Here is a 24,176-nt window from a genome sequence, read left to right on the forward strand (position 1 = left end):
TTTTGGGCCATTACTCTTAGCTGCAATCTTTCTGGTAATATCAGCCCTGCGCATGCGCTGTAGAATACCCCTATCTCTAGAGAAATATTTGCGATCTCTGGCGGTGCATTTGTATGACAGTATGTGGCCTAATTACAAGGACTTTAGCCACCAGCAGCCCTGAAAATATACCCCATTGCCGTAGTTCACTTCACACCACTCAATTCAGTTGTGCGACTACCTGCAAGCGCTGCTACTCGTGTCCCGCCCATACCAGCCTCTCGATCTCTGGCCAAGAAGTTGAAATTGAAACACTCATGCGAAGACACGATTGTTCAGCACCAATACGACCAAGTCAAGTCAGTCTGTATCGGAAACGTTAAGACCACAGTCTGTTGCCACAATGTGGTAGCCTGGTTCCAGTTTGCAAGTACACACGCTGGACTCTTGTTGGTACGCAAGTACTTTTATTCCAGTTCTACTAGCAAGGCTCTTGACCCACTTTCGACAGACTACAGAGACAGACCCATGCACAGAGCACTGGACCATTCACACCCCCGCCAGCTCTCCATCCAACAGTAATTACCAGAACACGCACACAGTGCTCCACTAAAGTTCTACCCTGATATTCCATTCACGCATTCCACACTTGCATCCGCACATTCTAACTGGTAAATCGCTACACCGCTCCCTCCGTATACACACTAAAATGACCAGTTACCAAACACTAAATGGTAATCACATACCAACATACACACCCTGACAACAACAAATGCAGTTGCAGAAAAATTGCATCCATCTGCGACACACACAAAGAAACCACAAGAAAACACCCATGCCCTCCAGTAGAAACATCTCGTCAAAAGCAAAGCATCCAGGAACAACATACCACCCACACAGGAAATGGAACTGTGCGGTCCACATACTGAACCAGCACTTGTGCTCTGAGGCACAATGTACACATACCGACCACATGATATGATGACATTGCAAAATTCGTGTCAATCTTATGAATGCCCTTACCTTACTAAATACTGCAACCAAACTGATCTAATAACTACCACCATGTACCACAGAAACACCGGTCATCTGTAAACGACTGGCATTTAAAGCTGTCAATCTTAAAACTTCAAATTCCTAGCCTCAGTACTTCCTAATAGATCCTCCACAAAAGAATTTAGCTAGGATAACGACCAACGTACATATATATTTGCAAACCGTGGCAACCACAGCCCCATTGAGGAAAAATACAGATCTTCAAAAACACATGGCAACCGTAACAACAACCATGCACCATAATAACCTGAGCATATTGCTCCCACGAGTACAACAAAAAACCATAATATTGACACTAATATCCGAATGCTGAATCTGCCTGGCATTCATGAAAGGGCATGCACCATCCAGAATCCACCCGGCATTGCAGGAATTGACATGTTAATCTTGACATTCATGTCCCTCGAAACTAGAATCCGCCCTGCATTCATAAAATGACAGCTACCTTACTGGAATACGCCACACCTAACTTACTGAAACACTCAAACCAACCAATATACAATAAAAAGCAAAAATAAATACTAAAACACACAGATACAAGAAAATATTCAATTGCATTGCACCACCAGAACCATAAGGTCCAAATATACTCTCTTGACTTCCCCATGCCCACATGTCCAAAAAAGTCATAAAATCCATGAAAATCCATGTCCGAAAGCATTACCTGTGGACATTAGCATCCTCCTGTCCAAATTCCCGAGAATAAACGCCATGGGTCCCAAATGTTTTCCGTCCTTCAATACACCCTGCTCCCTCATGTCCCAATGTGCATGTTACATTTGAACAGAATATTCCTGTGCAGTACACTGCATCCTTAGTACATTACAATTTCAGACCATCCTAAATCCCTAAATGAAGCCATGACATAAACACAACTGCAGTAAAATAAGCAGGCCTCCCAAAACTAACAGTATGCTCCTCCGCCCCGTAGGGAAATATGATATGCTCCATACTTTACATGAGGCCACAACAAAACGCAAATGTGTTTTTAAAGCAAACCTTTAACATCACATTTGGCATTACGTACAAGATGAAAACACACTTTGACAAAGGTGACACATGCAATGTACAACAGATTATCACCTGCAGAGTGTGATGAATCAGGGGTGATCAACCCAAAGACTCTGGCCTGTGACACTTCTCATGGGGCCAGGGAAAGCAAACGCTACCTGATCTTGACCCTGGGTGTGGTGTTCTGTGGGAGGATCACATTGGAGGAGACTGAGTGAAGAAACATAGTAAACATCAATGCCAAAGTAAAGAGGGGACAATATTTGAACAAAACAAAAGTAATCTTTTTTTATTATTGTTTTTAGTTAATATAATCAACTTTTATAATTTAATTTAACACATATCAAGAAATAAAATATAAAAAAATAAATGTTTTATACCACCATAAAACACATGTCAAATAAGATGATTAAAAATAAATCCAATTTAAATACATTCTCATAAATGGCAACATGTTAATTTAGAACAAGACTCCAGTTTTCAAATCAAATCATACTACACAGCAATTTTTTTGAATGGTCATCAGGATCTCTTATGCTTTTTTCTTTTCATTAGTTTCAGGAAATATTCCATTCAAAAATTGAACAATCGATATACAAACTGTTAGTTTAACATTATTAAAGAGATGTTGCCATGTCATGCGCGTTTCCATATTACCATACAGCAAAGCACATTCTTTTTTAAAATGAATACTCCTAAAATTGACTAATCTCAGACAGACGGTTAAACAATGTTCTAGCATTTCTTTGGCAGCCTTATTTTCACAAAATCGACAAAGATTTTGTTCTTTCGATATTAGTTTCCTTCTCACCAAAATCGCCCTTGTTGGCCAAAGATTCAGCCTGAATCTGAGATATTGATTGCGCAATCTAAGCACAGGACACTTGATGAGATAATCTGCCATTATACGAAAACGCTTATGTAAAAATGGGTTAGACCAGAAATCTTTATAGCTTAAACACAATTTGCGATTAGCTATCCAGTCATTCTGATTCAGTTTAACCTTAGCACGTTCAGGGTAAGTCAAAAGCAAGTCTCAGGATCTTGAGGCATCAGCTAATGCTTGTAGTATATAATCACACCACATTTTGGTGCATGTCTGGTCTCATGCCATTAGGTATTCAGCCATAATTCCAAATAAATTAGCTGAAGATAAACCTAAAATACATTTCCTGAATAAGGCAGACATAATCCATTTTATTTGTACTCCAAGTACTGAAAGCAGACCAAGTTTATGCCTAATCAATGGTAATGGGACAGATGCTGGTAAATTCAATAGTTGTTTCCAATATCGAGCTTCAAACTTTTGCCAGTTAATATTTGTAAGCAAAAATGAGTCAATCCCGTACAATAACTTAGGAATCACCTTCTGTTGATAAAATGTCATAATGCGCATTAGAGTGAATTTCTCAAACTTGCCCTTTAATACTTTTGCTTGACATATTAAGGACTGTAACTTGTTACACATGTCTAATTCAATAGCTTTGTTAGATAAGGAGTCCACAATGCTTACTCCCAAATATTTGTATTGATGAACTTTAACTAGGCATTCATGTTGAAGGTACCAATTGTACGATTTTATTTTGGTATTTTTATGAGGTCGACAACATGATCTGTATTTTTTGAAGATTGATGATCAAGTTGTTGCTGGCTACATACTGATCCAGTTTATTAAGCAAGAGTTGAAAACCCGTTGGAGTTTGAGATATAAGAATAAGATCGTCAGCATAAAGTAAATACGAAATTTTGTGTTTTCCTAATTTGGGAGAATCACAATGCCCAGACCGCAATTCATCACCTAGATCAAGCAAGAAAAAATTGAAGATTGTTGATGCTAGTATACATCCTTGCTTTACACCTCGATGAGTATGAAGAATTGCAGATAGTTTTCCAGATAATTTTAACCTAACTTGCACTGAAGTGTTGGAATGGAGTCTCATAATCAAAGAGGATATAGAGATGGGACAATTATGCTGGGTAAATTTGCAATATAAAATTTGGCGATCAATAGAGTCAAAAGCAGAACGGAAATCTATGTATGCTATATAAAGATTTTGATTTTTGATGGCATATTTCGATTTTAACATATTCAAACCCATCAAATTCGGGCTGGTACCCAGCCCTGCTACAAATCCTGTTTGAAACGGTTCACGAAGTTGGTTCACAGAGGTCCATTCATTAAAGTCCCTTAGAACTAGTCTAGAAAAGAATTTTCCTGGGGCATCTAATAAAGCTATTGGTCTGTAACTGGCTAGTTGAGAATGGTCCCTTTTTTGTAGATGGGGACGATTATCGAGTGTTTCCATGATGCAGGAATAGTTTGTGATGCATTAACTTGCGTAAATATGTTAAGTAGTATATTGGACCATAGCTCTGGATGTTTTTTAAATGTCCTATTAGATAGATCGTCTGGTCCACAAGCTCCTAACTTACTGATTTTACTTATGTAAAATTTGATATCCTCTAGGTCAAATTTTTGATGGAAAGATCCCCAACATTGATTTATAATAGCAACATTATTTAATGGAGCTGCATAGAGGTCTATGAAATGAGTACTCCAATCCTGTTCAGTAACGTTATTCGCTTGTACAATGGTGTTAGGCAGAAACCTGTGCAGTTCCCTTAGGGACCACTGCAAAAAGTTTAAGACTACAGGTGTTAGCAGTAAACCCAATTGATAGCAGTCTGCACCACCCAGATTTACCTGGTAGCTGTGGCTGAGCAGTCAGACGTCTCTCGAGAAGAGTTAGGCAGTATATAGAGTATACACAATAGGGCTAAAAATACAGTAGTACAAGCAAACACTGACCAGAGCTTTGGTATAAAAGTATATAATTATTTATTTAAAAACACACTTGTAAAAATACACTGGCACTAATATGTCAAGCAAGTTCAAACACAGTCACTAGAAATATATACACCTCCCTAATGAATTATTTGACAAGTCTAGGTTAAGACACCACTTATTTAGCAACACAGAGGTGAGCGCGTAACCATAGATGGCACTCCAGTAATTTGTTTAAAAAGGGAGAGAAAAGGCAGAATGGGAAAATCACACAGTACCAACACTTTTAAAGAACCACAGCAAGTCAAGAAAGGCACCCCAGGATAGAGAGTCAAGGATTTACGGGACACCTTGGACAGTCTGTTGCAAGGGAGACCAGGCGGGACACAGTACCTGAAACGGTGAGAAAGCTCCAGCGGGGGCAGTTGTTCCTGGCAGCGGGTGCAAGTTGGTGCTTCGTCCAGGGGAAGAGAAGATCTCAACGTGGAGGAAAGCTGGAGGTCGTTGCACTGCCAGGGAAAAAACCAGCTGCAGAGTTTCCCGGTTAAAAGGTACTACCCTTTTATTCGCGGTAGTGGTGAAGCGTGGCTATCCGGCCGCCGGGGTGCCAGGCACGGGTGATTCGACCACAAGACGATCCAGGAAGGCGAAAAAGGCGAACTGGTTGGTCCCCCCAGCTCAAAGGGTAGAAGACTCTCCTGGAAGTCGGCAAAGTGGTGAGTTTCGTACAGCAGGGCTCCACCGGTGGTGTCGTCGTTGTAGATGGCTCAGCTTCTCCCCTCTTTGGATTCTTTAGGTCCTGTGGCGACTTCTGAAGTTCCAGTCCCCAAAGCCCTGCTTTTATGCAGCAAAACCCCCATTCATCAACCTAGCTGTCAATCAAACATGCAAAGTGGTGAGCCGGCCGGCTCACCACTGGGCCAATCACACAAGAGTGCGACTTGAGTTTCCAAGGCAACTCAGTCCATGGTGCCTATTCCCCTCTCCCACACATCCTGTAGACCCAGACAGAGTGGCACCACTTTTGGAGGCTTCTGTGCAGAAGCCCGCCAAAAGTGGAACAAAGTGCTCAACTTGGGTTAGGGTTTCAGAGGGGAACACAAACGCCATTTTAAAACCGAGGAATAAATATTAAAAAAGACCCAACCGGGGAATAAATATTAAATAAATAACCCGGCGGTATCTTTAACATTGCACCAAAAAGTGGTGCGTTTAAAATGAATGGGAAAATCCCATAGGAAATATTCCGGGGGGAATATTTTGCGTGGTATCCGCTGCCACCAGCCAGAAACTCGACAAGGGGGGGGGACTGGACAGTTCCCCCTTGGAAAACAGACCCAGGGGCAATCGAATTACCCCTACCAGCACAATATGATGGTTTGTACTGGTTCTGTTCACAATTTAAGACTGTACATGCCCTGGGAGACAGTAGTCAGTCCCAGGGTATGGAGTCTATGTTTGGGGGTTACTATGACACCTTACTGCACTGAGGGTGCTGTGTAACACATATACCAAAAACACATGAAGCCCTATGGAGTAAAAGACCCCATAGCCCATAAAACACATTACAAAGTCAAAGGACATTCTCAAATCATGCCTAAGAGTGGGAGAAAAAGAGTCTCACTCTTAGCAGGAGAAAAAAATAAACCCCAAAAATCCAGCAAAGCTGCTGGGGGACTCACTAGGTTTGGGAAATTAGCCTTTACAGAGAATTCTCCCTAACAAATGGCTTGTGTATGATACATTGTTTGATTTAAGAGAGACCAAGTATCAGCAGTGCTATTTGAGTGAATTGATGACAGCATACTTTCACCGTCAAGCTGATATCTTTTGGCTTTAGTCGCTCTAAGACAGTTTTTGTATTTGGTCTTAATATTTACTAAGCATAGGGCTCTCTTCGTGAGTGACATATCAAAGGCTTCTCTTTTTTGCCGGCAAAATTCAATCTTGCTATCTCTAGTAACCGCGTTATACACATGTAGTTTCGGTCGTAAGGTTTGATCACAAATCATACCTCTATTGCTTATGCATTGAAAATGTTGTAGCATATACGAATAAACAGGCTGGGTTTCAAGTAGAACAGCTCGAGCATCATTGCATTGTATGGCCAAATGCTCATTCAAGGAGGTTGACTTAACAGACCATCAAAAGTTGTTGCCCCTATCATTAACCATTAACTTATCATGCAAAAGATTCTTCAAAGGGATTGTGTCCTCCGACGTATTCCTTATCTTTGATAATTTGTCTCCAGCTTGATGGCCTCGGAAATTTTTTTCTCAGTAGAGGGCGCTGCGCATCGACGTCCGTCGAGTTGGTGTCTCTTGACAGCCAGTGTATCGGCGCCGATGTCATCATGCCCATAAATAGTCACGCGGAGCATCCGTTGCTTAGTTCTGTTTTTCCACGCTTCGTGGTGCCTCGGAATATCGTTGCTCAGTTCTTCAGTCAAATATACTTCATTATTCCTCGAATACCGACTCGTACTCGATGGCTTCCTCATCCGAACCGACGACTCCATGGTCCGGCTTCAAAATATGTCGAGACTGTGGAAAGAAAATGTCGTTGACGGATCCTCACAGCATCTGTTTGTGGTGCCTGGAAGTCGAGCACCATTGTTCGGAGTGCGAGGACTGCATGTCCATGACGGCGAAAGCCTGGAAGGAGCGTAAGGGGAAGCTCGAGAGAGGTAAGGCAGTTAAAACTTCATCGAAAGTTTCCTCGGCGGAGTCGAGACATTCGTCTCCTCGCCATCACAAAAGACATTCTCGTTCTAGGTCTGGAAGCAGTTCCCATCACTCTTTGAGATCTAAGCATTCAAATAAGAGACGTCGAAGATCCCCTTCCTCGTCTTCTTCTTCCGTTTCTCCAAAAAGGGTCTCCTGCCCCACAAAACATAGCTCTCAGGCTGAGTGGGAGGAATTCAGGAAAAAGATGCTTAGCGTCTTCGAGAAAGCGGCATCGACCCCCTCGAAGACTGCTGAGGGTGATACCCTGGGTGAAAGACCCGAAAAATCAAAACGCCGCGAGTTGCAGCACCCGGCAAAAGAAGCTACTCGAGAGCGTCACAAACCCTCTAGTAAAGGCAAGGGCGCGTCTTCGCCGTCATCGAAGATCCCTTCGGCGCATAGATCTGCGTCTTTGACGCCATTATCGAAGGGTTCTTCGACGCCGTCTTCGACGTCCACGCCGAGAAAGGACAAACCCACGGCCAGGTCGCAGCCGGTGGCCGTACCCAGAGCCTCGATCACGAGAATGTCGTTGACAACCTCGAGTAGAATTCCAATACTCTCGAGTTCCTCGAGGCCTCTACCAACTTTCTCAACGGCTTCGAAGCCTTTAACGTCCGCGTCGACAACATCGACGTTTTCTCAGCCAATTATGACAAATTTGGCCCCTTCTGCTCTGGAAATGGGATTTATACCATTTCCAAGATCTGATCATTCCAGAGCCTTAGCATCTATTTATGAAGAAGGGGAGAATTCGGAACAGGAGAGACCTTTTGAGTTGCAGGGATCTGCAACTCCTGTACCAGAGGAATTTACCTCTGAGGAAGGTAGGTTAAAGGACCTCCAAGAATCCTTACATGAAGCAAGTGGGTTGGACACTTCCCCAGAAGTGGAATTTGCCAAACCAGACCCAGGGGAACATGCTGAAACCCCTTATAGAACCTTGATGGCAAGGATAATAGAGTTTATGGGGTGGTCTACACCCTCACCTGCTTTTCAGCAAGACGACCTCACAGACATTTTGGTTAAAGGTCCACAGGAGGATCCTGTGGTGCCATTTCATGCGGCATTACAAAGGAAAATATTGGCAAACTGGGAAACCCCTGAGGTTATCCCGGCGGTTAACAAAAAATTATCAGCCAAGTCTAGGGTGTCTACTTCTGACCCTGAATATTTATCCAAGCACCGAACTCCGGAGAGTCTGGTTGTTCAGGCAGCAACTTCATCAGGTAGTAAATCGGCTTACCCTACTGTTCCACAGGACAGGGATGACAAGAGATATGACTCTATGGCCAAAAAACTATTTTCTGCATGTAGCATGGCGTTGAAATCCATCAATGCTACTTGTACGCTCGCAAGGTTCAGCCACAAACTTTGGGAGTGTTTCATCAGCGGCTGACTGCCTCCCGGAGGTAGAAGAAAGGGAAGCATTTCTAAACATCATTAAGGATGGTAAAGACGCAATGTGCGAATCCCTTCAAATTGGCATCGATTCTGCTGACAGCATCAGCAGGGCCATGGCGGCAAGTACAACAACCCGGAGATTTGCTTGGTTGCGAAAGTCTGGTTTTGCTCCAGATGTGCAAAGCAGACTCTTGAATATGCCCTTTGACGGCTCTTCTTTGTTTGGTAAGAAGGCGGATGACAGTTTAGAAAAGCTTCAAAGATCAAAGGCAGCAGCAAAATCCCTGGGAGCTGCAATCCGTCAGACACCATATCACCCCTCAGGAACCTCTTGGAGAGGGAAGTCCTTTCGCTTCTATTCCGCATTCGGAAGAGGCAGAGGACAGCCGGTTCAAAGGGGTCAGAAAAAATTCACCCGAGGTGGACGGGTTAAAAATACAAAAGCCGCAGCAGCAGCAGGTGCCTTTTTACCCTCGGCATCTGCATCAGCCGCCTCCAAACTGCTCTGAGGACTCTCCTCACAAGACACCAGTAGGGGGCAGGTTAACTCAACATCTGACGGAATGGCAGGCTATTACGTCAGATGCTTGGGCATTGGAGACAGTTGCCCAAGGTTACTGCCTGCCTTTTCTACACATCCCTCAGAGTCATCCACCGGGGAACAGCTCCCTGAAAGTTCCAGATCCGCTCCTCTTGCAGGAAATTAAAGACCTGCTAGAGAAAGGTGCCATAGAACCGGTACCTGTAGCGGAGAGGAACAAGGGCTGGTACTCCCCCTACTTTCTCATACCGAAGAAAGACGGAGGACTGAGACCTATCTTGGACTTACGAGAATTGAACAAGTTCCTCAGGAAGGACAAGTTCAAGATGGTAACTCTCTCTCAGATCCTTCTGGCCCTCCAGCTCCAGGACTGGCTGGTATCTCTGGACCTCCAGGATGCTTATTTCCATGTGCCAATCCATCTCAAACACAGGAAGTACCTGAGGTTCGCAATTGGCGGCTCTCATTATCAATTTTGAGTTCTCACCAAGTTTCAAAATGCCCAACATCTCCCAGCCTTCGACTTTTTGAGGTTGCTAGGCCTCATGACATCCTGCATCTTCCTTGTGCCAGAGGCTCGCCTGAGAATGAGATCTCTCCAGTGGGCACTAAGAACCCAGTGGTCTCAGTTCTCAGGAAAAATGACAGATCTCCTTCGGATTACCAACAAGGTAGCCCGAGACCTTCAATGGTGGGCTTATCGAGAGAACATTTTGAAAGGAGAACTGTTTTGGCAACCATGGCCGGAGATGACCATAGTCACGGACGCCTCACTCGCGGGGTGGGGAGCCCATGCCAACGACTTGACCATCAGCAGTCGTTGGTCTCCATCGGAGTCCAGACTACACATCAACCTATTGGAGCTGAGAGCGATCAGACTAGCGCTGAAAGCTTTCCTGCCATCAGTACGGGGATAAAATGTCCTGATAATGACGGACAACACAGTGGCCATGCACTACCTCAACAAAAGAGAAGGCGTGGGATCACTGCCTCTGTGCAGAGAGGCAATGCAGCTCTGGTTTTGGGCAATTCAAGAAGGAATCTCTCTATGCAGTTCACCTAGCCGGAGAGAAGAACTTGACGGCGGACGCTCTGAGCAGGCAGGGCACAGTCTCCCACGAGTGGGAACTAGCTCAGGAAGTCTTTCAGGAGATCTTCACCCTTTGGGGAACCCCTCAAGTGGATCTGTTCACCACCAGTACCAACAGGAAGTGCGATCTGTTTTGTTCAAGGGAATTTCCCCCGAGAGGAGCTCTAGGGGACGCGTTCGTAGTGGACTGGGAGTTTCCACTCCTGTACGTGTTTCCACCAGTCCCTGTCATTCCTCAAATGATCAGGAGGTTGAGAAGATTCCGGTGGACCATGATCCTAATTGCCCCAGACTGGGCCAGGAGAACGTGGTACCCAGACCTTCTGGACATGTCCATCTGCCCTCCAATTCGCCTTCCACTCAAGGAGAATCTTCTCTCACAGAAGGGAGGTCAGGTTCTCCATCCAGACATCAGAACCCTCAACCTTCACGCTTGGCTTCAGAAAGGTTGAGATACAAGGATTGGGACCACCCGGATGATGTCATGGACGTGTTGCTTTCGGCCAGAAGGCCAGCAACTAAGTCTTTATACCGCTGCCGTTGGAACAAATTTTGCAGCTGGTGTAGAGAAGAGAATATCGACTGCTTTTCATGGGGTACACCAACAGTGTTATCCTTTCTACTCTATTTGACAAATTCAGGCCTTCAAGTTGGCACTATCAAGGGCTATCTTGCAGCGCTATCGATCTTCAAGCGCACCGCAGAGGATCCATCGTATTTCAAATTACCCTCAGTAATACAATTTGTAAAGGGATTAACTAATGTCTATCCTCCAAGACCATTCTAAGTTCCCTTATGGGACTTAAATTTAGTCTTAAATTTCCTGATGGGTACTCCTTTCGAACCACTCCACTCTTGTTCGCTAAGATTTCTCACCCTTAAAACTGTCTTATTAGTGGCACTAACATCTGCTAGAAGGGTGAGCGAATTACCAGCTCTATCTTGTATACCCCCTCATACAATTTTTCATAAAGACAAAGTTGTCCTACAGGTGAAGCCTAATTTCCTCCCAAAGGTGGTTTCTGAATTCCACATCACTCAGAAAATTACCTTACCTTCATTCTATCCTCCTCCCCATCCGGGGAAAGAGGAAGAAAGGCTACACAGGCTGGAACCAAGGCGGGCTTTAAGCTTTTACATCAGCAGTCTTGCTAGGATTAGGCAAGCAGACCAATTGTTCGTAGGTTACTCAGGGCACAAATTGGGACTACAGATAACAAAACAGACCATTTCCAGATGGATTATTTTGGCCATTCTGGAATGTTACAAACTAGCAGGGAAAGAACCTCCTCAAAATCTTAGGGCTCATTCAACCAGTGGTATCGCAGCCTCTTCGGCCCTCCAAAGAGGGGTTCCGGTTCGAGACATATGTGCGGCTGCCACATGGTCGTCCGCACATACCTTCACAAGATTTTACAACCTTGATTCCTCCTCTAGTCAAGAGACTAGGTTTGGCAAAACCGTATTACATTCTGTTCATTCCTAAAAGGAAACATGGCGTTTTTACTCCCACCTCCATTACACACCACTGCTATGGGAGTCTATCAAAGATAAGGAATACGTCGAAGGACACAATCCCTTCGAAGAACAAGTTACTTCTTACCTGGTAACGTTCTTTCGATGGGTTGTTCCTCCGGCGTATTCCTTATCGCCCCTCCCATCCATCCCCGCAGTAATACCTCCTTTGTGGTTGCAGGTTATGCTCCTTCAAGGTCAATAACCAATTCATGCATGACTTATCTTATGCTACAAAACGGAACTGAGCAACGGACGCTGCGCGTTGCTATTTATGGGCATGGTGACGTCGGCGCCGATACGGTGGCTGTCGAGGGACACCAACTCGACGGACGTCGATGCACAGCGCCTTCTACTGAGAAAAAAATTTCTGAGGCCAGCAAGCTGGAGACGAATTATCAAAGATAAGGAATACGTCGGAAGAACATCCCATCGAAAGAACGTTACCAGGTAAGAAGTAACTTGTTCATCTGGGTGATTACAATAGAATTCACACTCGACCATTGCTTTACAAGTTGATCACTGTGCTTATTATCCAGAATGCAAAACTTGGTAGTGCTGTGGAACATATGCATGTTCACGTAGATATAATCGATCGTTGAGCAGCTACTACCACGCTGCCAGGTGGGTCGTGGAGGAATGTCAGACGGAAATGCTCCATTTAATCGAATCAAATTATGATTGGATGCAAAATTTAACCATTTTGTTAATCTAGATTTATTTTTTGAGGCATGTTCAATAGTACACTCAAGGTTAAAGTGTCCTGCAATTATAATTCGGGAGACTGTTGTATTCATTGCTATAAGATTGAATAATTCGCCAAAAATGTTCTTATAAAACTACCATCCGACATTCCCACCGGATTCCAATACACGTTCCAAGACGGAGGCGAGCATTATGCTTTATCTTGTTTATTACTGCTTCCACAGCAATTCAAAGAAACAAAATATATATATATATATATATATATATATATATATATATATATATATATATTTTTTTTTTTTTTTTTTTTTAAACCTTGTAACATTTTGTTCCTTCCAGGACATCCTGGAAGTGTAGAGACACTGATATAAAGTTAACACAGTTTGAAAAAGTCCACAAACTTATAACATCTGAAAAACAATGTCTCTGGACTACCAATGCTCACAGTCCTCTCTGCTCCCTTTAGTCCTGCATCACACTCCTTAACCAATCCGGGCCAACCTGCCCTTATAAGATGGTCTTGTCTGCTTCTTTGCTCCTCTTTCTTTGTTGCTGATTCCCAGAGCTAAGTACCTTTTTTCTACACATGTTAACCTTGTAGTGATAATGTCTTTCTCTTGACGAATATTGAATGAATCATTGTGCATTTGGCAATATATGCAGAGCTAGTGCTCCAGTGTTTTAAATTCATTAAAAAAAAATAAGTCGGATCCGCACACTTGCGCATGCTTGCGTAGGCATTTCTGTTTAAGGCGACATTACCTCAGAAGTATATCTTTAGTGAGCGTCTTCGCTCCACGGCCGTATACGGCTCACCGTCTTGTAGTTTTCAGAGCAGGGGCCGGAGCCGCGGACGAACGCACTCGCATTAGGCTCCCGGCCCCTCCTCCTCCTTCTACGAGCACATTGATAGGGCTACGGCCTTCCGCTCTGAGTCTCTAGGACCCAGCTGGAGCCGGGTGGCGCATATCGTGCCCCAGCAGTCACCGCGGGCGCTCAACCGTCTTTTCCAATAATTCTGGAGAGAGCGGTAGAGCGCGATGTGGGCAGTTGCAAATCTAGAGCATTTCCTCATAAAAAAAAATAATCATTTCGAACCACTGTTGGAAGAGGTCTTGTGGGCAGTGCACACGTTATCTGGGCAAAAAAAAAGAAAGATTAGAAAACGTAAGCTGCTGAGGTGCCAGTCCTTACAGAAATGCCACAGTTTACAGAGCCCAGAGGGTCAAGGTCCACTACTCCAGAATGGAGTTCAGAGGAATGGGCAGAAGAACCCATACACAATGACCAGGATCTCTCACAGAGCTTTAAGATGGTCCTAGGGGACTCACTCTCCCACGCCGTAGTACAAGGTGTGCTCCCGCTTACACAGAGGTTAGACCAGCTGGAGGCCATGCTGAATACACAAAAAGCAGAGCATGAGAGATCTAAGAAGAGGGCGCTCAGCCCTGGTGAGGGTACCTCAGCAAGACACCCCAACCAGGGGGTTGATCAAAAGGGCAGTAAAAAGGCTCGGCAGAGCAGAGACTCTACGGCGCCCCCAAGCCAACCTGAAGGGGTAGGTTTGATGCCCCAAGAGCCAGTTGACCCAGTGAATAGACTGAAGGAAGCCTTCTTGAAAAGGGCAACGGTGCCAGGCTCTCGACCCCCGACCCCAGGGGTGTACAATGTGGGGAAGAAGTGGATGCTGGATACACACCGGATGAGGAAAGCGGGGAAGAAGTAGTACCCTCGCATCAACTGATAGAGCAGATTCCAGAAGATGAAAGTTTGGGAAATATGTTCGATCTGGAGGCAATCCGACATCCAAAATCTACAGACTGGGTGCCATCACCCAGAGTGGCCCAATACATGACCCTCCACATAAGAAAACCCCTCGACCGAGAGATCAGGTCAAAGATGAGAGCGGAATGCCCCAGGCCTGAGATGCCGGTTAAAGTTACTGACACCCCAGATCTCGACCCTAAGATGGTCACTTTTGTCACGAAATCCGCCAAGGATATAAGAAAAGGAGTGGACAGAGCTTGGTGGGGTTGTCAAGATAAGCTTTTAGACCTTTCCGGTCCCCTTGCTAAAATTATGGACTTACGAAAGGGCTATGGATGCAGGCACTCCACTAGACCCCCAGGCGCCGGCCAACTGGGCCCAGCGCACAGTCTGCCTACTGGGAAACGCAAATTGCGCTCTTTCATCCAAAAATAGGCGCCGAGTGCTGTTGAAGATAGACAGCAAGCTGAGTGACCTATCCTCATACGAGGCGGGTGAAGGTGCGAAAGGCATGCTATTTGGGGATGGTTTTGCCAAAGAGATGAGTCAATTTGTTGGCACGTACTCCGCCCTGGAGAAGGCCCAATCCTCCATCAGAAGAATTTTTCCCGGACGTGTTTTTGTCTCATAGAAGACCCCAAGGACCGAGTTCCCAGTACTGGGAGACACGGCAGCAAGACAATTTCTTCCCGGCAAGAAGCCATTTTCCGAGGAACAGGAGAGGAAGGGGAACTTACAGGCAACAAAACGCTCCGACCGGTGAGTACGGTGACTGCAACCCACAAAGTCGGGGGCAGGACAGGCAGGTTTTTGCATGCATGGGGTGATTTATCCAACGATGCGTGGGTCTTACAGGCAGTTTCAGGCATGACTTTAGAATTCGTAGGTACCCCCTCAAGCGCAAGAGCCAAGCCCAATGCTCAAGACACAGAGCGAAGAAGCACTGCTTCACATCGAACTATGCGACTTAGCAGACAAGGGAGCGAGAGAGTCAGAGCGACCCAGGTTTTATCAGCAACATGTTCCTGGTGCGCAGAGGGGACAAAGTCAGACCTGTGATAAATCTGAAAGGCCTGAACGAGTGGATAGCGTACAGGCACTTAAAGATAGAGGGGATTAATCTCCTACGGGATCTACTCAGGACGGGTGATTGGCTAGTCAGCCTGGATCTCAAAGACGCCTATCTTACAATCCCTATTGCAGAACATCACCAAAAATATCTTTGCTTCAAATGGAACGCGGAAGTGTGGAGGTTCACATGTCTTCCCTTCGGACTAGCGTCCGCCTCATGGGCATTTACCAAGCTCATGAGACCCGTAGCAGCAGTCATTCGGGAAAGGGGAATAAGAATGATTATCTACCTAGATGATATTCTGATTCTAGGGCAGAGCGCAACGCTCCTACGAGAGCAAGCAGCATGGGTATGCAACCTATAACCTCCCTCGGCTTCATCATCAACATAGAAAAGTCAGACCTGCAGCCCGCTCAGCGAATAGAGTTCCTGGGGTTCGTGGTAGACACGAAGAGAGCCTCGCTGGAATTACCAGCTCGGAAAGTTCAAAAGATACGGAAAGAGCTAAGGACAGTTTTAGCAAAAAAGAGTTATTTCCCTTTACAGTCTGGCCCGCATAGTGGGTCTGTTAGCAGCCTCGATTCAGGCAATATTTCTGGGGCCCCTACACTACAGAGCCCTTCAGAAGTTGAAAATCAGGCATTTCAGAGGCAGCCTAGGTTATCACCAATTGGTTTCACTAGACCAAGAAGCCGTTACAGAACTCCAGTGGTGGTTACAGAATATGGAGGCCTGGAACGGCAGAGCGATAATCAGAGACACGCCAGACCTGGTGATAGAATCTGACGCCAGCAGACAGGCTCTGGAGCCCGGTGCGGAGGGCTGCAGACAGGCGGGAAATGGTCACAGGAGGTGCTCAAGCTTCACATAAACTGCTTGGAACTTTTGGCAGGATCCTTTGCAGTGAAGGCATTCACCCGAGACCGAGTGAGCTGCTGTGTCCTTCTCAAGATGGACAACATCTCAGCAGTCCGATACGTAAACAAACTTGGAGGAACATCTTCCAAGATGCTTGCAGAACTAGCCAAAGATTTCTGGCATCACTGTTTAAGCCAGCAAATATCAGTATCAGCAGAATATTTACCAGGCGTTCAGAACACAGTAGCAGTCTGGAATTTGCGATATCCGGTAGACTACAGCGATTGGAGACTTCTTCCGAGCATCTTCGATCGCATCCGACAGCTGTGGGGGCCTTTAGATCTCGATTTGTTCGCCACCAGGCTCAACACTCAGCTCCCCAAGTTATACAGCTGGAGGATAGACCCAGAGGCAACGGGGACGGATGCGTTCTTGCATCATTGGTCAGGAGCCCTCCACTACGCCTTTCCCCCCATTCATCATGTTGATGAGAACAGTAGCGAAAGTGAGGAGAGAACAAGCAGAACTAGTATGCATAGTCCCATTGTGGAAGTCCCAGCCGTGGTTTCCAGTAGTGATGGAACTTTCTATGGCTTTCCCGTGAGTGAACCCCGATGGCCAGTTTCACCGGCTCATAGCGGAGGGCTCGCTCACCCTACTGGCATGCCGGGTTTCAGGCAACGTTGGGAGCTGCCAGGAATTTTGCAGCTAGCTGCAGATTGCATCAGAAGCTCATGGGTGCCTTCCACCATTAGGAGCTATAGTGCCGCTTGGGAACGGTGGGCAGCGTACTGCGCAACCATCAGTGTTCATCCCATTTCGGCACTTCTAGTGCACAGATCTGAAATTTCAGCAGGGCATAACAAGCTAGAGGGTCATCCGATAGGAGAACACCCCGCCGTAGTTCGACTTTTGAGAGTTATTAAGTTAAGGAAGCCACCCGAGGTCAGATACTCGGTTCTATGGGACGTACGCAAAGTCTTTCAGTTATTCTCAGACTGAACAAAGATCTCTCACGATCACAGTTGTCAGGCAAACTGGCTATGCTTCTGTGCCTCATAGCATGTAGGAGGGTATCAGATGTGAAAGCCCTAGAGATCGACAGATATTTTCTACCCAGATGGAGTAGCATTCAATGTAGCGAATAGAACTAAGTCGGATTTGACAGTTATTTCTTATCCGTACTTCCCAAATAATGCAAAGTTATGTGTGGCGCAGTGTATCAAAGACTATGAGAAAGCTACGGCAGCATTAAGGTCAAGAAGAGTGACTCAGCTATTAATTACGCGTAGGAAACACTTTCATGCAGTAGCGACAGCCCCCATAGCAAGATGGGTCAGAGAAATTATGCAGTGGCTGGAGTAGTTTTATCACAGTTTGGCGCGCATTCAGCGAGAGGCGCAATGGCATCCAGCGCATTTGCAGCAGGCATCCCTTTACAGAAAGTAGCTGATTGGTCTAATGAATGTACCTTTTAAAACGTTCTATTTCAAGCCTGTCTCTCAAATTGCAAACAGAGTAATAGATAGCTTTGAACAAGCATAATGCTCGCCTCTGTCTTGTCATAGAATCAAGATTGTCCAGGCTTACAGCTCAGGCAGTCTTGATTCTATTAAAGACAAGGAGGCGAGCATTATATCCCACCCTTGGGAGCAGATTGAAGTCATGAATTGTATAATGACAATGTGTCGAGTAAGGACCCACCCTTATGATCAAATCTCCATTCATTACAGGGGAAGACCAGAAGACGTCTTGAGAGCAGCCAGGCATCCTCATTGCTATGAGCTTTATAGTGAAGTTCTCAAGGTGACATCGCGCAGCCAGTTTTCCGGCAGGGATGCACAGTTGAAATTGTGGTTTCCAGTTGTTTCAAGTTGACTGTTAAAGAGAATCAAGCGCGGATTAGCTGCTAAAGAAAGAGGAGTAGAGAAGCAGACAAGACCATCTTATAAGGACAGGTTTGCCCGGGTTGGATAAGGAGTGTTAACTTTATGTTAGTGTCTGTACACTTCCAGGAAGTCCTGGAAAGAACAAAATGTTACAACGATATATATATATATATATATATATATATATATATATATATATATATATATATATATATATATATATATTATTTAAAGTTTCTTTGAATTGCTGTGGAACAGTAATAAAGAAGATAAAGCATAATGCTCGCCTCCTTGTCTTAAATAGAATCAAAACTGCCTGAGCTGTAAGCCTGGACAATCTTCATTGTGTATTTTCATTTTGACCAACTGCAAGAATTCATTCGACATTGCCCATTCTTCTGCACATGTACCCAGTTATTTTTTGATGTCTATAAGCAAACCAGATGAAGGCCTGCCTTGTGATGCCTTGACTGCTGGGTTTAGAAATAAGTCATAATTGTCCCACACTGGGACAGACTTTAACCAAGTTTCTTGAAGCATTAGTATATCATATTGAATCAAGTGACTGTCGTTATTATTTATCAAATGGGAGAATCCTCTCGTATTCCAACTTAGAAACGTAATGTTTCGATGTTTTGGGATCTGTTCTAGCTAAGAGGAATTACTGAGCTTACTGCAAGAGCAGTCAGCCATGTGACACAATGAGATGCTTGATTTAGATACCACAGAGTTGGAGCATAGATTTCTAGGTTAGTAATGATTTTTCAATCTCATCTCGCTACCAACTATTGGTTCTGTGCTGAGAACAAAGTTTAGCATTAAGAGTTCCTTTTTTGCCAGCCAGATGGTATTTTGGACCAACCTGGAATTCATCCAAATTCGAACACTCTGTAAATTAGATTTCATTGGAAATTCCATCAGTACCAAGTCAGTGGAAGTAATATCTTCCAACGTCGGTATATCAGAGAAGATGGCCAAACACAAAGTGAGATTACTTAAAAGGGAAGATGATAACCCAGCATTGCCTAAGCCAAAGAAAGGCAATTACAAATAAAAGGGGGTGCAGCTTTCCTCAAAAGGGAAACCTGAAACATTACCAGCACGTAACTGGAATTTTAGACGGAACCCACAGGTGGTAGGAGAGAAGCCCTCCTGTAGAAATGATGAAGGGGGAGCGGAATATATCCTTCATTGTATGTGGCAAACACATTAGTGGAACAAACCACATCAATGTCTACTGAACTGAAGAAGTTGTGAACCCCAATGTTGTTGAAAGTCTAAGACTTTTCTAAAGTTTGAAGCAAGCCTCATCACACAGCACTTGTAGTGATAGGAGTTTTTTTCCTGGTGGGCGAGTATACGAGGAAAGGGGCTATTAGTTATTAGTCCTGGCAGGTTAGTGGACCAGGAAGCAGATAATAAAAGTACTGCAGTGTGATCGAAAGTTGTGGTGGAAAGACATTGACAAGTCCACTAATGTGTTATGATGAACTGTGCCAAAACCATCCTGACAAAACCTTGTTTGTGAAGAAGAAATATGAAAGTGGTTATTCTTCAAAGAAGAGAAATTATATTGAATATTGACTGGAAGTGTGAACATAAAGCCTTTTTGGTTTATCAATCAAAGAGCTTGATTACAAGGATACATGTTTACAAAGTTTGTTGGAATATAACTGATATTTTATTGAGTTTGAACGGCCATATGATACCTCTATGATTTTGTTGTATGTACAAGTGTGAGGGACAGATATCTTTTGATATTAGAGTGTTTTCCTTTAGTCTTAATTTGACAGTTAGGGAAATCATCGTTGGGTTAGGGAAAGCAAGGCGTTATCTCACCCTTATTTTTTAATAAAATGTCTAGATGTGATAAAACTCTACCTACTTGTCCATCTTGCATTTCTGACCCCTCACAAGAGCATCATTATCTTTCCGGAATACATTAACAAAAGGCATCAATAATGCAACCAGGCCTCGAGATAAGGTGCGTACGAGGCCTTTTTTGCAATCAAATCTTGTAAATACAACAGCTTTATTATTTTCCTGTGTACATTTACACACAAGTTTAGAGCACTGGGCAGTGCAAAGGTCAGGTTACTTGACAGAAACCAGAAGGCTTCTCTTGATTTTTATCTACATGGTTGTAATTGCAAAGTATGGAGAAAAGCCTCTGAAACAGAATGTATTTCTCTGAAGCCTTTTAAAAAAAGAAACTGCACACTGTAATAAAAGGAATGGTTTCTTTCCGTTCAGCCTCTGCTGTGTTGCGTGTAGATGCTCATGGAACAAACAGAAGCACTGTGCATATTTATTTTCCTAGCTTTTTACTATTGTAAAATTAATAAAATGGAAAACTTACAATTAAGAATTTTATATTTTGTAACAAATTATGCTTTTTTCCCTCCTAGTGAAAGCAACCCAGTATTGCACAATTGTATTTTTCAGAGTTCCTGTGCTGTGTGCATAATCATGCAGAGGCAGATAATTTTTACACTTCTATTTTAATTTACACTCGAATTATAAAAACAGTGTGTAAAATGATGGCTGTACGGTCTAGTTTACATCCATTCAACCTTGCAGTCAATGGGGTACCTTACTATAAATGATCAGTGGCAGCAGAGTCTTTGCTCAAGGGTGAGTGATTGTCATTACACCACTCACGGGGGTTCTAGTCTCTCAAACCTTCAAGATTGCAGTAAAAAAAAAACATGACTCTCCTGGAAGTGCAAGCGAAGTTCAAAAAGAAACAAATACAAGTTACATTTGTAATTGAAATAGAAACTCAGCAAAACCTGTGCCTGTGATAATCCAGATAGGTATTTAACTTTATGTAGTGCTTTATGCATGGTCCGTCCAACATCTAGGCACCGTGATTATTATACCTCAGTCGATACTCAGTTTACCGACCTCTGAAGGATGGTAGCCAATAAGATAGCTCAGCCGGTTGAGCACTCATTGCTGCGATCTGTGCGTGAGCTGTAGGTTGCAGATTAGAATCCCAGCAAAGCCAAGTCAGCCTTTCATCCTTTCAAGGTCCATAAAGGAGTACATTCTTCGGTTTGGTGATAATTGTGATAAATATGTTCTATGTACAGCGCTTTGCCAAAAGCTCTATATAAATAACCATTTGGCCATGAGATTAGATATAGAATTTAGCATGGAGTCCTGACCTCTCTGCACTGTTGTATCATAACATTGGCATACCATTAGGTAGTAATAGCTGCAGGAAATGAGCACTTGAATTAAACATCAAAAGGCAACTCTGCTATCGAACCTCAAAACACACAATACAATTCATGCTTGCTTTACTGTGTAATTGGCTAGGTTTTTGTGTTTTCAACATTTCAATATATACAGGAGAGATCAAATGGCCAGACCGTAGAGAAATAATGAAAGGTGTATTCTGTCACAATGCAGAAAGCTGCTGCATAGTAATGATTTCCATACAGTTTTTGCACATGTCTGCTGAATGTCGCATACATTTTACTCTCTTGCAAAGGAGAAAAGTAATTTTGACTCTCTTAAAATCACATTTTACTCTGAAAGATTAAAAATATGGAGTAAAATACTCCCACCTCAAAATCTTATCTGGAGCACTGAATGCAACATTTGACAGTATTCTATGAGTCGCGAGGTGGTTGGACTTCCCTTCTATTATGACATCATATCAATTGTGATTGAAGTAAGTATACTCTAAAGGGACTCCAAATGTCCTTTGGGCGGGTAGTAATGGGCTGTATAGCAAACAACAGTTCTTCCTTCTCATTTGCCCAGGTAATCTCTCATAACCATTGTTCTCTAACTGGAGGTTTAGAATTGATCAGGCTGCGTAAAACATAGTTTTGCAAGCAATAAACATACATTGAGAAGCTTATATGTTCCCCAGGCATTTTTGTCAAAGAAACTGAACAAACACAAGTGGTGTAGCTTAAATCTTAACCTCAGTAATAGCATTGAGGGCGGCACATACATCAAACCAAAAACTGTTGCGCAATGGGCAGAACCACAGCATGTGTATGTAATTAGCATTTTCTTCCCAACATCTGGTGCATTTTCCCGATGTTTTCTGTGTGAATAATCTTAATCGGGCTGCTGTGTAATGTTATCTGTTGAATATCTTCAGTTGCATAAATCTGAAACATATGTTCAGGGAGACCTCACACATCAACCTACAAATTGCATGCCACGTATTTCCTGCTATTTCGGTTTGCAAATCTATGGGCCATTTATCTCAGTTTTTATCTAACATCTCGGGCTGCTGGCTAAGTACCAGTTTGTATATGGTGGACACCACGTTAGGGCAACCTACCATACAAAAGGAAATTACTATAGGTAGGCTCAACTTGTAAATCAGGCCATTACACTTGGAACGGCTTCTGCAGCTTGTAATATTGCAACCATAATGCAATCTTGTCCCAAGGGTTTGCTGGGATTTCGCATATGTCAATGAAGTTATCATTTACATACATACCCCCTAGAAACTGAAATTCGCACTTGTTCCAGTTTTAGACAACAGCTGCATTGGGGGGTGGGATTAAAGAGCGTACAATTCCAGAGTGGAGTACCTCTGTGATATAAAGGGGCCACCGCCAGCATTTTCCACAGTTTTCGCCATTCCCGTCCCACTCATCGGATCAAACGGACATCTGTCTACATAACCAGAGAAGATTACCAGAGACCTGATGTCGCAGCCCCCAACCGCATGTTTCTCATTTTTGACATGTGGACAGGTGCGGCCGTCAGTGAACCAGTACAATGCATACAGGGCTTGTGCCAACAACCAGTACAGTCTGAAATCGTGGCGCCGCAAACCCACTCGATCATTAGGTCTAGTAAGAGTAGCCCACTCCAGACTCAATGCTCCCGAATGCCACATACTTTTGAGCAAAGAGATTCTACCTATGATGGTCAACAGCAACTGTGTCCAGTGACAGAGTTTCTTCTTTAAGTCCGGTATATAGCCACTGTAGTTACGATCGTAGAGAGCCGTGGCCTGCCTAGATAGTACTATCCCCAGATACTGTATGTGTTTTTGGGCCCATGCAAAGCCATGAAGGTCTAGTGGTTTGGACGTTGCATCAGTCAGGGGGAAGATCTCTGATTTACAGCAGCTTATATGAAGCCCGTGGAGTACACCAAACTTAACGACATCCTGCATCATCGGTCCTAGGTTAGTCTGAGGATCTCGAACATTTAATATTGCATCGTCGTCATATACAGAGATAATATCTGGGGCACCCGCTAACTGCACTATGGGAATGCAGATGCCTTATTAGATCTGCCATGGGCTCTATGGCCATGGGCTCTATAGCAATATCTAACAGGAGAGGGAACAAGAGGTACCCCTGCTGGGTACCTCTCTCTACAGCGAAGAGGGCAGACAGTGTATTATTAGTAACAACTCTAGCAACTGACGCAGCATAAAGCAGCTGAACATATGAACGGAACTCGAGCCATATCTGCATTTCACAAGGACTCTGTACAGGTATTGCCATGATGCAGAGTCTAAAGCTTTTTGTATATCAAGCGTGGCTGAAACCGCCTGGGCTCTGGGGTCTGTTTGGGACATTGTAGATTAAGAGCAGTAGAGCGCCCAGAAATAAACCCTGTTTGATCCGGATGTATCATGTGGGTCATCAGAGGCGTGAGTCGATTAGTGAGAATCCTTGCAAATATTTGACATCCAAATGTATTCGTGATAGCGGCCTGTATGAAACACAATAAGGTGACGGTTTTAGGTTTCAAAAGGACAGTTCTAATCGCCTTGTGCATAGTCGC

General features: G+C 44.0%; 1 long non-coding RNA gene across 2 annotated transcripts in view; it reads left to right on the forward strand.

Moving 5' to 3' along the window:
- Positions 1–24,176, forward strand: part of LOC138515628 (uncharacterized) — a 1,173,490-nt gene that overhangs the window by 840,117 nt on the left and 309,197 nt on the right. Inside the window, exon 4 of one of the 2 annotated variants that reach the window (XR_011282119.1) lies at positions 18,243–18,540. The exons of the other annotated variant lie outside the window; for it this stretch is intronic. This is a non-coding gene — a long non-coding RNA (uncharacterized lncRNA). Of the gene's footprint in view, positions 1–18,242; positions 18,541–24,176 lie in introns of those variants that run through there. 2 annotated transcript variants of the gene reach the window in all.

This window comes from Ambystoma mexicanum, chromosome 6q (genome assembly GCF_040938575.1).
Source record: "Ambystoma mexicanum isolate Mex_15411 chromosome 6q, UKY_AmexF1_1, whole genome shotgun sequence".
NCBI classification, from domain to species: domain Eukaryota; kingdom Metazoa; phylum Chordata; class Amphibia; order Caudata; family Ambystomatidae; genus Ambystoma; species Ambystoma mexicanum.